Genomic DNA, 13,797 nt, shown 5'->3' on the forward strand with positions numbered 1-13,797 from the left:
TTGATATCAAAACAACATTATATAGCCTTAGTTTCCTTTACAAAAACTACTTATGGGAATGACTTCTTAGCAACTAAATATCTAACTTATTTATTAATTTAATCTAAATATAGAAACTAACCTAATTAATGTAATAAGTCCAACATCTATTTAGATTTGTGACCACTTCAATCCAACAAAACATCATTCACACTCTTTACAAATTGACCCTGATAGAAAAACATTAAAAAAGAAAAGCAAAATTAATCACAAAGTAAAACACTTGGTGTAATAATGAAATTAGATTAACTATGATAAATTTGATCTTCATCTATAATCATTTCTCTATGTTGATTTTGTAGACTTGATAACTGATTTATTTGGAAAATAATATTCTCTGACACTTTTCACAATATTTGATTACATGGGCTTCTCACCCTTCACGAAATCTTAACTTCTTTTCTTCATTACAATAACATGAGTTCATTACTGGTACCCCTTCAGTTTGATCTAACTACCCTTTATTCCCCATGTCCAGATCTGGTACAACTCCATACAATGTTCGTACCTACCCCAAAAAACAAAAGTAATCTTAGAATTGAAATACTAATGAACGTTCAACTTATTTCTATGTTTAATAAATTAGATTAGCTCTTGTAAACTATAATGTATTTGATGTTAGAAATAAGTCACATTTGATTGAAGGTAAGATAGTCAGATGGTCCCAACAAGTTGAATTGGTGAAGTGCTCTAGCTATAGAGGCAACATTTTAGATTGAAGACCTAGCTAATTCAAATGGATAGCTTGTTTAGGAACTCAAAGAACTTGTGGTAGCTTAAAAGGGAGTGTCAAAAATAAGCTGAAAATAGGTTGGCCAAGAGGGACTAGTAGTTTAATTGGTAGAGAATAGAAGGTCTTACATTTGAGTGTTGGAATTTTTAGTATAATCATTAGTCCTAGAGCCTATCATTTGACTACTAGTTAGAAGTTGTTATCTCACAAACCTCAACACTACAACCCTAATAGTCAAGCCATTTATTACAGTTAGGTAAGTTTGAATTTGAAAATAAGGGGGACATTTTTGTGAGTAGAAAAATGATAAAAGGAAGGAATGTTTCATTCTATTCGATGATTCCATAGGGAAGAGACATTCTGAGTGATTCATAATAGTTCAATAGAAGGTTTTATTAGAGTCTAGCAACACAATTGAATGAATTTCTAAGTTTTATGGAAAGTGAGAGTTTGTCCTATTGAGCAGATAATTGCTCAAATTTATTCTATGCAACCACACATAGAAAGGAAGAAAGGAAACTTGACCATCTCTAGCATATTGCGTTTGATCTTGTCTTCATTTATTTATTCCACTATGTGTTTAGTTATTTGTCAAAACTAAGCGACAAATATCTTTGCTTGTGTGTTTTTTCTAAAGCACAGCTTTTTGCTTCTTGCATGGGTTAACACACTTCCTTTGTCAAGTGTTAATATTGACCAGTCTTGTCGAGCTTGTAGTTTAGCTAAGTAACTTGGTCCTTATATTGACTGAGTGATTCGGTCCTTACCTTATCGAGGTCCTTGTGTGGACCAGGTGACTCGGTCTCTTGTGTTGTTGAGTAGCTCAGTTGTCCTCTACTGGCTCCTACCCCTTTGGATTTCTAGTTTTTTGCCATCGTATTAGAGCCATTTGGCCCCACATCCTTGTGAGCTTTGGATTTTTCTTCTTCTTTTGTGCATTGAAGTATTTTGTGTCAGAGACATGGCTAGAGATGAAGGAAAGACTTGGCGGAAACCACCATCCTTGAATGGACAAAATTATGACACTTGGGGAAAGAATATTAGAACCATCATGCTTGCAAATGACTAGTGGGCATTTGTAGTTAATAGTTTCAATGATGTAACCGACCTAGAAGAATATGTTTCCCTCACTAACAATCGAAAGAATTGTTGTGGTTTCACAATGTACACCCCATTTCACGTAGAAATGGGGATCCACTACTTTATTTTTTTAGCTTTCTAGAACCCTAGTCTAGGTTCTAAGTCTTTTCGAGGGTTTTGTCTAGTGTTCTTGGTCAAATCTGAGTCTCGATGGGAAAACCCAATTTCCAAAAGTCAAATTTCAGAGATAGATAATTCATTTTGCAAAGAAAAAGGTGCACCAACACACCTGATTGGATGTGCTAGTGCACCAAAGTCCTCAAGAAAGGGTATCACCCTTGGTGATGCACAACACCAAGGAGTTCTTATGACTTCAGGTCTATATAACCTGGGGACCCCCCTCTTCTCTCCCTCCATTTGCATTCCAAAGAGCTTTCATTGTGTAGCATTAAACCCATTAATGTGTGCCTTCTCCACTTCCTACACCTACACTCAAAGACAACAAAACAAAACATTAAACCCTAAATAAGGTATGTAGTAGCACACCTACCTAGGTGTGCTAATGTGCACCTTATTTTTTGCAAAGAAAACTAAAAAAAATTTACAAAATTTAAATAAAACCTCATTTAAGGTGTGCTACTACACACCATTAAATAAGAAAATATTCATGGTCATAAGTGATGTGAGGGTGCACGTCAGCACACCCTATGAGGTGCGCTGCTATGTACCCCACATTTTGAAATGTTAGAAGGTGCACTAGGAATACCTACTAGGAGTGCTAGGTACACCTTTTTTGTATTTAAGGGGTAAAATTAGGTTTTTTGATATTTTTGGGAAGATTAGGTTTTTACCTTATTCATGTCCATATTAGGGTTTGAATTAATTGATATGTCTTTGACTTCAGAATAATATTATTTTTGTGCAAATTCAATGGCATCTTCATCATCCTCCCTTATAGCAAAGATGGTTCCAAAGCCTGTAGTGTTCAAGTTTTAGGGTGTTCTGACCAAGTCACTATTTTAGGATGATTACTCAGAGATTTGGGATACCAAACTATGTCACACAAATTTGGGTGCATTCTTAACATTGTGCAATGAACCCATAGAAAGGTCTTTGATGATATTTGCATTGATCTGATCAGGACTTGTTAGTGAAGCATCACACCTTATATCAATGCAATCCTTAGAGCTAATTATGACACTTGTAGAGAATTATGTTCCTATAGAAAGGGTTGTGATGAACATAACTGGAAAGATTGTCATAGATCTTCAACCCAAGAATGTTGAGAAGCTGTTCCATCTCCCAAGGGTAGATCAATTCATTAGATTAACCTATCAGCAAGTGGAGAGATGGTACATGGAACATATTGATGAAGCTTCCAAGATCATCTAGTCTTCATACCTTATTGAGAAGATGTGGCATTAGGCTATATAAAGGAAGATATTGGCTATTCAATCATACTCTTGAGTAGATTTATGGGTTTGCTGGTAGCTAGACACTTGAACATTATTGAGATGATCAAAACAACAAAGATGCCTATTGATTGGTCTTCTATAATTTTTAGTGAGAACTTGGGTGAGTAGCTAGTGGCAGTTAAGAATAACTAAAAATTCTATATGACATCATATTTGGTCTACTTGTTAGCTACTAGGGTGATAGACTACCAAGGGTTGTATAAAGGGGCAGTATGCAAGATGCAAACACATGGCCATACATAGTATATGCTTAGCTAGTAAAGAATAAGCTTCAAGATCATAACAAGGAGTATAGGATAGTAAATGATGCTTTTATATTTACAATAATCCAGTTCATTGAAGGAGATTGTGTGAAGAGGATGTCAAAAGAGGTAGCGGCTAAGATTTCCTAAATTGGAGCCTACTACATCCAATACCAAAAATTTACATATATGAGGGTAGCAGGTACAACTGTCAATCTTAAGAAGCTCTCTAGGTATCCTAGTGATAGGTTTATACTATTGGAGATTGCTTGACAACTCTTGTCTGCATATGATAGAGTACGAAGATAGCATAAAATAACTTGGGTGTGACCTATTGCTATAGGACCATTCAATGTAGATCGGAGACAAGATATTCCATCTTTTGAGTCTTAATGGGATCAGTATCCCTTAGAAGAACATAATTCTCCATGGACCTATTTTGAAAACATCAGAAAAGTGCAACATCTAGCTAGCAAGACATTTCAACATGAGGATGTAGTTGAAGATCACCAGATGAATGCAGTGGATGACTATGATATTTATATTTTGGATTATCATAGGATAAATATCTATTTGGAAATAAGTACTGTAAAGATAAAGATTCCTTTGAAGGTAGTACAAAAGGATCTCCTTGATCTTTTTTTTAATAGGGATAAGATTGGTGACTGACCTATCATAAATGCCAAGGTTGATAAGGAAGAAAATGCAGACATCAATCATAGAGCAAGACATGTCATCAAATTGACAAAGGATTGGATCAAGAGACCTTTCAAACTTGATCCAATTCCTCAAACGGTGGTCTTCTATGCTCATGCCCACCCAGCTAAAGGTAGAGGAGCTAAGGTCATAGTGCCTACATTTACAACCTAGTCACTAGTAAGACCAAAAATAGTACACCAATTTGATAGACCAGTTGAGTATTGTAGGGATCAGAAGGGTCAAGGTAAAGGAAAGAGGAAGAAGACTTCTCCTCAACAAACTAAGCTAGAAGAGCAAGCAACCCAAGCATCTCCATAGATATGAGAAGAAGATGTGCAAGGATTAGAGAATGTGGAAGTTGCACAAGCTGAAGACAATCCTCAAGTGCTACTAGTTGAACAAGGCCAAGGAGAAGTTGAAATTGAAGTAAAAGAAGTGCCTTCACAAGAGGTACAAGCCTCCCCTTCTGCTCCTAAGAAAAGAAAGATTAAGATTCCTGCTAAGAGAAGAAAAAAGGTTATCAAGATAGTTATTCCTTTCCCATCAGTACTTGAGCCTATCCCAAAAGAAGAAAAAGAAGAGGATGATGAGGAAGAAGAGGATAATCTACCTTTAAACTAGAGGACTCATCTTGCAAGAGCCACAAAATTGAAATAGAGAAGAAGCTCCACAATCACATCACCACCCATTCTTGAGTAGGCTATTCATACTACAACATCAAAAGATGAGATGCAACAATGGATAAATGAACATGATGTTGAGGGAACTGATGTCTTTAAGATGTTATATTTTGATTTCATGCTTGTGGGTACTAAATTGGTTGGGGATAAGATAAGAGACATTCCAACTAATCAACCTCAATAGGAGGATTGAAGTCAGTTGTCACCTGAGCCATAGGGTCTTGAAGTAGCCTCACCATCCCTAGTGCAAGTCACATTTTGTGTAGATAAGGGATCAACTTCTCCTCTTTCTCCAAACAATGAAGAAGAATAGGTACAACTAGGACAAGAGGAAGAGCCACAACAAGTATCCATTGATGAAGTGATAGAAGAAGGACAAATAAGTGAGCAACCTCAACAAGCTTCCCAAGACATAGAGGTGAGAACTGTGGACTCCATAGATACATAGACTCATGGTGCATATCTCTTACAAAAGTAGAGGACTCCAGAGAGGGGAGATAAGGGTAAAAGTATTGCTGAGTAGACTCCTTCATCCTCAAAAGGCAAATCTCCAATGGAGCATATCCTAAGGTGGCCAAGGAAAGAAGTAATAAGAAAAAGAAGCAAAAATTCACCACTGAAGAGAAGGATAGAATGGAATTGATTAAAGTTCTAAGGAAACCTGAGTCACCACCAAAGGATGCACATACATTAGCCTTCACCATGAGTGATCAGAACTAGGACCTATTTGATGTAACACCCCAACCTTGCTTCCAAACCCCAAGCTCTCTCAGGGCTACCTTAGGTCATTCACTAGACCCACTAGGGCTTCTTTGCACCCTATGATTACTAGGACCTTGCTCAAGAGATCCTAATCCTTCAGTTGGGGGCACACCAACAAAGTAACATCAAATTTCTTACTAGCCGGCTCCAGTCCGCTACTAACCCTCAAGTCCATCTATATCTCCAAGGGTACTAGTTCTTCATCCAAGGTTTTTTTAGACTCCTTCTAACATCCATGAACCTAAAAAATGCTGATTTCATAGTTGCATTCAATCTACTAGGTAAAATACACCAAATTGCTCCAAAAAGGCTACTAGGAATTAGCCCTCCTAAACAGCTAGAAACAAGATTTCTTGAAAAAATTCTTAACAACCCCACAAAAAAATTACATTTTTGGATACCCTTTTTACAGTACTTCAAGATTCTATGTTTTTTCAACCCCCAAACTATTCGTACAACCAAAGTACAATTCTAGACAAAAAATGACGATTTGAAGTGCTTTATCACTGTTGTGATGGAAAACCACCTTGGAAAATGTTCCAAGACCTCTCCCTTGGACTAAAGTAAGGTTATACCTTCTCCTTGCTTTCTTTGTGGCTAGATTGAGGTGTTTCCACACTCAATCCCCTCCATAGCTCATTTTTCCAACTGTGATTCCTAGCCAAGTTGCATTTGGCTTGACTAGTGCATCACTTTAAAAATGCTTTCTGTGCTTCCCATGGGATCTCCTTTGATGTACATAATGTAAAAGGAGTTTAGTTCCAAATCCCAAGAGGCTGTACATTTTATACGATGGGAAAAGGCCCTAAGACTCCATTTTTTATTCGCTACCCAATTCAGAACAGCAACCTGCTAACTTACAAAATAATTTATTCAACTACACACAACTCTTTGTAACAACACAAAAAATAAAAATAGGATTGAAGGAAAACTAATACTAACACTTTGAACTCAGAAAAACCTAAGTCTGATTTGTACAAAGCATGAAAAATACTCCAAAGCAAGAACCTGTTGTAACGTAGTAAAAATGCTGATTACAATTCTTAAACTCTCATTTCTCCTTCTTCCAACCTCTTGAAAAGGTTGAGTTCAACCTAATATAGGATTGGCATGGAAGTCTCTAACTAATTTAAGTGGTTAAAGGTCTCCCACAAAGAAGTTTCTCTTTTTGCATAAAACTTACAAAAGTTGTCAATGACAACTTTGCAAAAAAATGAGCAAGTTTTGCAACTTTGCAAATTATCTATCCAAACTTTCTCTACCTACTACCAAACTTTCCAAAAGGCTTAAGATGGATCCAACACACCTAATAAGGACCCTAAAATACTTTATTTCCCTATTTGACCCTCAACAACCAAAAATTCTCTATTGAGCCGAATGAGCAATTTTTAGTAATTAGGAGCAATATTGCATTATGGGGCTCTTCTAACCTATCTAACCTCACCTTAGGACCTAGTTGATCCTATTATTAGACTAGTTATGTGGCCAACATCGCTACAAGACAAAAATAAGGAAATAACTAGGTTTCACGCTTCACCTACCTTGGTGCTCTTACACCCACTAGTACATCTGAGACCATTTTTCGACCATTATTGGTCGAAATTTTGAACCACTTTTCGACCAAAATTTGACCAAAGTCGACCAACCCATTGGTCAGAATTTTTTCGGTCAAAATTTTGACCAACCTTCTGGTTGGTCAAAATTTTGACCAATACTTTGGTCGAAAAACATCCATAGCCATTGTGCAAGTTTTGTCAGGAATTGGTCAAAATTTTGACCAAACAAGGTAGAAATTTTGACCAAAGAAGGTAGAAAATCTTGACCAAAAAAGGTAGAAATTTTGACCAAGGAAGGTCGCAAATTTTGACCATTGAAGGTGGAAATTTTGACCAATGAAGGTTAAAAATTTTGACCATTGAAGGTAGAAATTTTGACCAATGAAGGTCAAAAATTTTGACCATTGAAGGTAGAAATTTTGACCAATGAAGGTCAAAAATTTTGACCATTGAAGGTAGAAATTTTGACCAATGAAGGTAGAAATTTCTAACAACACATGTGTGTAAACTTTTTTTAGGCATTTTATAAAATAGTTCACATACCTTGCGTATGATATGAGATTTTGCATGCATCCTGCACTCTCTCATCCGACTGATGATGGATTACGGAGAGTGATCTGAAACGATGACGCTAAAACACACACAATCAAATCCAAAATGAACTTGCATTACAAATGGATTGTGGAAATCTGATATTGTTGATTTTGCATGCATGTCTACCAGGACAATCACAACTTAAACATATATGTTTAAGTTGTGATTGTCCTGGTAGACATGCATGCAAAATCAACAATATCAGATTTCCACAATCCATTTGTAATGCAAGTTCATTTTGGATTTGATTGTGTGTGTTTTAGCATCATCATTTCAGATCACTCTTCGTAATCCATCATCAACCAGATGAGAGAGTGCAGGATGCATGCAAAATCTCATATCATACGCAAGGCATGTGAACTATTTTATAGAATGCCTAAAAAAATATCGACAGTAACTAATATGCTTCTTCATTAATATGCCTGATACAATAAGAAAACTTGGCAACTATGCACAACAAGTTATATGCTAAAAGGAAATCATTTAGGAGATACATAATTTGAACAACCATATGTTAAGATTCTACAATTTGTTCCAATGGCCTGCACATCCACAAAAGTTCTAGCATCTCAAATTTGTAGAATATGAATTGTCACTCTCCAGGTCAGCTTGCCAAGTCACTCCCACCCAGTCACCTCAGTGAGTTGACTCTTTCAGTCAGCTCACCAAGTCTACTATTCAAGTACACATGCCAGGTCATGTCGCCAAGCCAACCCACCAAGTCATGTCACCAAGTTGATTGTTCGAGTACGCTCACAAAGTTGACTCTTTAAGTTCGCTCATCAAGTCACCCCACCAAAGTGCCTCATCAAGGTCAGTATTTAAGTCCACTCATCAAGTCAACTCGCCAAGTTGACTCACCATCTCGCCTCACCAAGTGGACTTGCTAAGTCGGCTCGCCAACTTGCCCCACCAAGTCAACTGTTCAAGTATACTCACCAAGTTGACTCTTTGAGTTCGATCATCAAGTCACCCCACCAAAGTGCCTCATCAAGGTCAATCTTTAGGTCCACTCATCAGGCTTTCTCACCAAGTTAGCTCGCCATGTCGCATCTCTAAGTGGCCTCGCTAAGTCAGCTTGCCAACTTGCCCCACCAAGTTGCCACTTTAAGCCCACTCACCATGTTAGATCGTCAGGCCAGCTCCCCAAGTCAGCTCGCCAAGCTGATAATTGAAGTATGCTTACCAAGTCGACTCTCTAAGTTCACTCACCAAGTTCGCTCCCTAGGCCAACTCTCCAGGTCAGCTCACCAAGTCACCCCCACTTGCCCCACCAACTCGCCACTCTAAGTCAACTCGCCATGTTAGCTCACCAGGCCGACTCCCCTAGTTAGCTCACCAAGCTGACAATTCAAGTATGCTCACCAAGTCGACTCTTTATGTTCTCTCACCAAGTCACAAACTTATCTTATCTTGTGTAAACATGGTTGTTAAGTTTTGTTTTGCCAAGTCTTATACTTGTGCTTATCTAGCATTGTAGGAGATGTTCATACTCTTGACTAACTTATTTGGGCCTAGAATGACCAAAAAAACCAATTCCAAACTCCTTTTTCCAATTGCTTTCCAAACTAGCTCTATATTTCTTTGCAACCCTTTTTGTCATTAGCCCTCCTATGTAGGTTTTTGTTCATTATTTTGCAAACTTTCCTAACAACCTACAAGACAAACAACAATTTAGGATACCCATTTGGACTATGTAATGGTTTAGACCTTTGATACTGCCTGTACAACACATTTCCCAAAAATAAGGGTTTTGTGGCTTTACAAAGATCTTTGCTGTATCCTGCAATGCTTTTGACCACTAATGTCAATAAGTCATAATATTAGTAACAATTATGAAGCTATCTATTACTGATACTAACTCAAATAAAAACCAATGCACCAGAGAAGACCTATGAAGTATACTTAAGAGTGCCCTTAGCTATTTTTAATACATTTGAGGACACAAAGGAATAGAAAAGAAGCATAAAATAGATATCTTTGCTGCTACTCATAATAAATAGAAGACATACTCAGCCATGGTTGCATGATATAATCACATGTTACACCCATTAATAAATAGTATGAAATGTTTGCTATAATAATAATCAATATACTCTTAATCAAAAACAACCAATATTTAAGAGAATTATATGAGAGCTTCTAAAAGAAGAATGATTTTTCACCACCCACACCACCCAATTACCAAAAGGAAATTCAATGTAATAATGTGATCAAATGTATATAGAATGGAAATCTCTCTAGACTAAAGGCAGGCTTATGGGTTACAACAAAAAGAACCTAATGCCCACACTTATTCTCAATATGGTAGAATGAGTTGCAATCAACTCTGTTGCTTTGATAATAAAACTTCTTGGAACAAACTAAATTACTTAGACGTTTCACAGACATCAGATTCGGTAGCTGTATAACTATTATTTAAAAGGAAAAGCTTCTAATGCTCCAACAACAAAATTTACAATATCTTCGTACTGATTGGTATCCATGTACATTTAAATGAAGCACAGAAAATGAAATTGGTACATATAAGAACTTCTAAAGCTGAAATGTATAAATTGAGCACCAATATAATTCTAACAACCAATTCCAATGGCACACCCCCAACATCACTTGAGGAAAGGAAACAAACAATTAAGTACGCATACATCACAGACTTAGGAATTAAATTGCAATACAATAGTCCCATAGACGAACAACCATGCACTGAGTCATGTCAACGAACCTAGAAATTCCTTGTGGCAGTGGCAACGCAGCAGATACAACATTCAATTGATTTGAGAATCCATTTGTTGAAGGGTTCATTGGCTGGCCTTGACTCTGATTTTTCTGATACTATGGTACACGTTGTCACCTTTTCTACTCCTAATTCTTGGGCTTGTCACCTGAAGGTGAACTTCCTAGCAATCTTTGAGAAGCACTAGGTGAAGGTTGAGCCTTTTTTGCTTGATAACAATAATTGTTTTGCCTGTGCTGAGGATATCTGTTTGGGTAGGAACCATTTGTCACTGTCGCCCACTGCTGAAGTTTCTGGAAAACTTTTTCTACAGGAGGAGTGGAGGAGGCATCTTTTGGTGCCTATATCAACAATCAGCTCCATTCGGATAGATACCATGTTTATACCTATTAAACAATAAAATTAAACATTCATTTAGTACTATTATCATTTAGGTTCCAAATATATGACAGAAAAATCTTAATCACTAGCATGAATGTAAGAAATATTCTTGATCAATGATTGGAATCATAGCACAATCAAAGACCAAAATGGTAATTCAATATATTGTACACAATTATTTCTTAATTAGTCCTTTCTTGTAATTATCTTTGACAAAATAGGATAAGCCATATTCTTCAACAAGACACTAGCAGAAAACTGATATAAAATTTAATGAAATACTCAAAATAAATTATTAGCACATCTAATGATCTGCTAGTAAAAGCTATGAGTGCTAATCAGAAAATGTGCTACCACACAACTAGTTTATTGAGTACAGAACAAAAGTTTAGATTAGAAGCTAAGATTGTTTGAATAGAGCTATATCAATTTAGGTCCATATTTTACAAACACATAAAGTTCTTGCTGGAGGTGTGATTTTTCTTGCCAGAGACTCATGGATCAAATTAGTGGAAGAAATTCACAGTTTTCTCAGTCGGAATCAACAAATTTTGCCAACTTATCTCATGGTAAATAGCACCACAAATCTGCAAAATTTTTTTTTTTATGGTTCTTTTCATATTTGCCAGATCAAAAAGTAATTGCATGTCAAAGAGGAGTGACAAGGAGCAAGCAGAAGAGGAGGAAGATTTGTCACCTTGTTGAAAAGATTTTTTAAGCAAACAGTAGGGTTTATAAATGATATATTTTTTTTCCCCTAATTTTCAAATGAATGTCCAGTGTTTTAAAGTTCATAGTTTTCCATTTTTTGTTGTTTCATTTTCCTCTAGTTATTTCATTTCTAAAATTCTTCTTGTTTCATTTTCTAAATCTTTGATGTTTCATTTTTTGAATTGTTGTTGTTTAACTTAAACTTTTCAGTGTAACCTAGGTGCATGCACCCGCCCTAAAACCCCCCTACCCCGGGTGCACGTACATAGTTTTAGTAGTGTATAATGCACTGCCAACATTAGCAACTCCATAGGACTAAATTACACCATGCTTGTTGCAGAGAAGATAAATCAGCATTCAAATCACAATGGAAATATTCATACCTTTAGCGACTTAAAAAAGTGAATACAATAATTCTAGACCTATGCTCTTGTCAACTAAATCATAGTTTGCAAAGCTATATATATATATATATATATATATATATATATATATATATATATATATATATGAAAATTTGGTATAGTCACAGATGCATGTACTGAACAAACTTTTAAAACATGGCAAACTGAACATAATTAAAAATGAGAAAGCTGGCAAATGCCTCCAAAGCAATAAAAAATGATATGTCCAAAATCGATAGAATTTAGAAATTATCAACTGCAATGCTCATATTTAACCAAATCCAGGACCTGAAGCCAGTGGATATCATAATGCATGAGTGTCCAACAACACAGTTCACAGCTCATCACTGAACAGATACTAAACATAATCCTAAGTAAAACTCATCAGTGAGCTAGAAGATGGGGGTGTCATAGATGCTATAGGAGGCCTTTGTGCAGGAAGAGGCATCCTCATATTGTTCATCTGTTATAAGAAAATGACCTAGCAGTGAGGAATGAAATAGGAAAAATAGGCACATGGATAACAAACATGCACAAACAACAAAAACAATAGATCGACATGCAATAATCAATGAGTCTCAAACATAACAGGGTCTTGAGAAATGTGATTGCTACAACAAAACACCCAGCATCGCAACGAAACTTGTTTCAAAGTGAAAAAATTGCTCAAATACAAATTACATAATTAAAATTTCAAAATTAACTTACTCCAACTATTGTCACAAAATGATAGAGTGCACATTTTATAAAAGGTGCTCCAAATGGATACATAAGTGTTGTGCAACAATTCCCGCAGTTCACATGTGCAACTTGATTTGCTATTTCAAATGCACATTGTCCACTGCCAAATTATTATAAAAATCAATAGGACATTTCAGAATAACACATTACATGTATTTTCCATCTTGAGTTTCATTAAAATGATTGCAAGAAAAAAGGTCTTTACCCATCAAGCTATAGATGACTTTCACCTAGCTAATCTCACTGACATAGATAATGACAACACAAAAATGTTAAAAAGAAATGATTAAAAAAGAACAAGAATATTTAATGCAATACAAAATTGTTTGATGATATAAAAGTGTGAATTTTACTTTGTGGGGGAGAAATAATAAAAAATATTTCATTTCCACTTGAACCATCCTTAGTGAGTAGCTGATTCAAAAGAGGAGACGTCTCTCAAACAATCTAAGAAGACATTTTTAGATAGCTTAATCGATCCTATTTCACTAACATAGTTGAAACTTGAAAAACTTGGACTTGAGAATAACTTGGTAGGGCAAATATTTAAAAACATAGGACTCTGCAAAAAACTCAGCAATTTTCCTGAAAATTTTCATATATAGAAATATTATTCCTCAAAAACACACATTACTAAATTCTTTTTGTGTACTACAATTTTTCATCATATATAAAGCAGAAATAGAATTTAATATCTATCATTGACCAAAAAACAACTATAAATGAGTTAAGAATTATAAGGCCACATTCATTAGCCATATCAAATGTAGAAGTTGTCTCATCTAAAGAGATTATTAGCAAGTTGTGCAATAATAACATCTTAGCAGGCACGCTCAAGAGTTCTATCCATATTCCCTGTTGTCCCCTTGTAATCAAAAAAATTATTTGGATTTGGGAGTGGGGACCCCGATATGGGATCAAGGAACAGTGCACCTTGTAGGGGTCTGAGGGCAATGGGTGAAATAT

The 13,797-nt window shown here is 35.9% G+C and overlaps 1 pseudogene; it reads right to left on the reverse strand.

The window, feature by feature from the left end:
• Positions 1–316: 316 nt before the first annotated feature.
• Positions 317–13,797, reverse strand: part of LOC149549514 (zinc finger protein CONSTANS-LIKE 8-like) — a 92,507-nt pseudogene continuing 79,026 nt past the window's right edge.

Source organism: Cupressus sempervirens, chromosome 7, assembly GCF_028749045.1.
Source record: "Cupressus sempervirens isolate cs-2001-9-10 chromosome 7, ASM2874904v1, whole genome shotgun sequence".
Taxonomy (NCBI): Eukaryota; Viridiplantae; Streptophyta; class Pinopsida; order Cupressales; family Cupressaceae; genus Cupressus; species Cupressus sempervirens.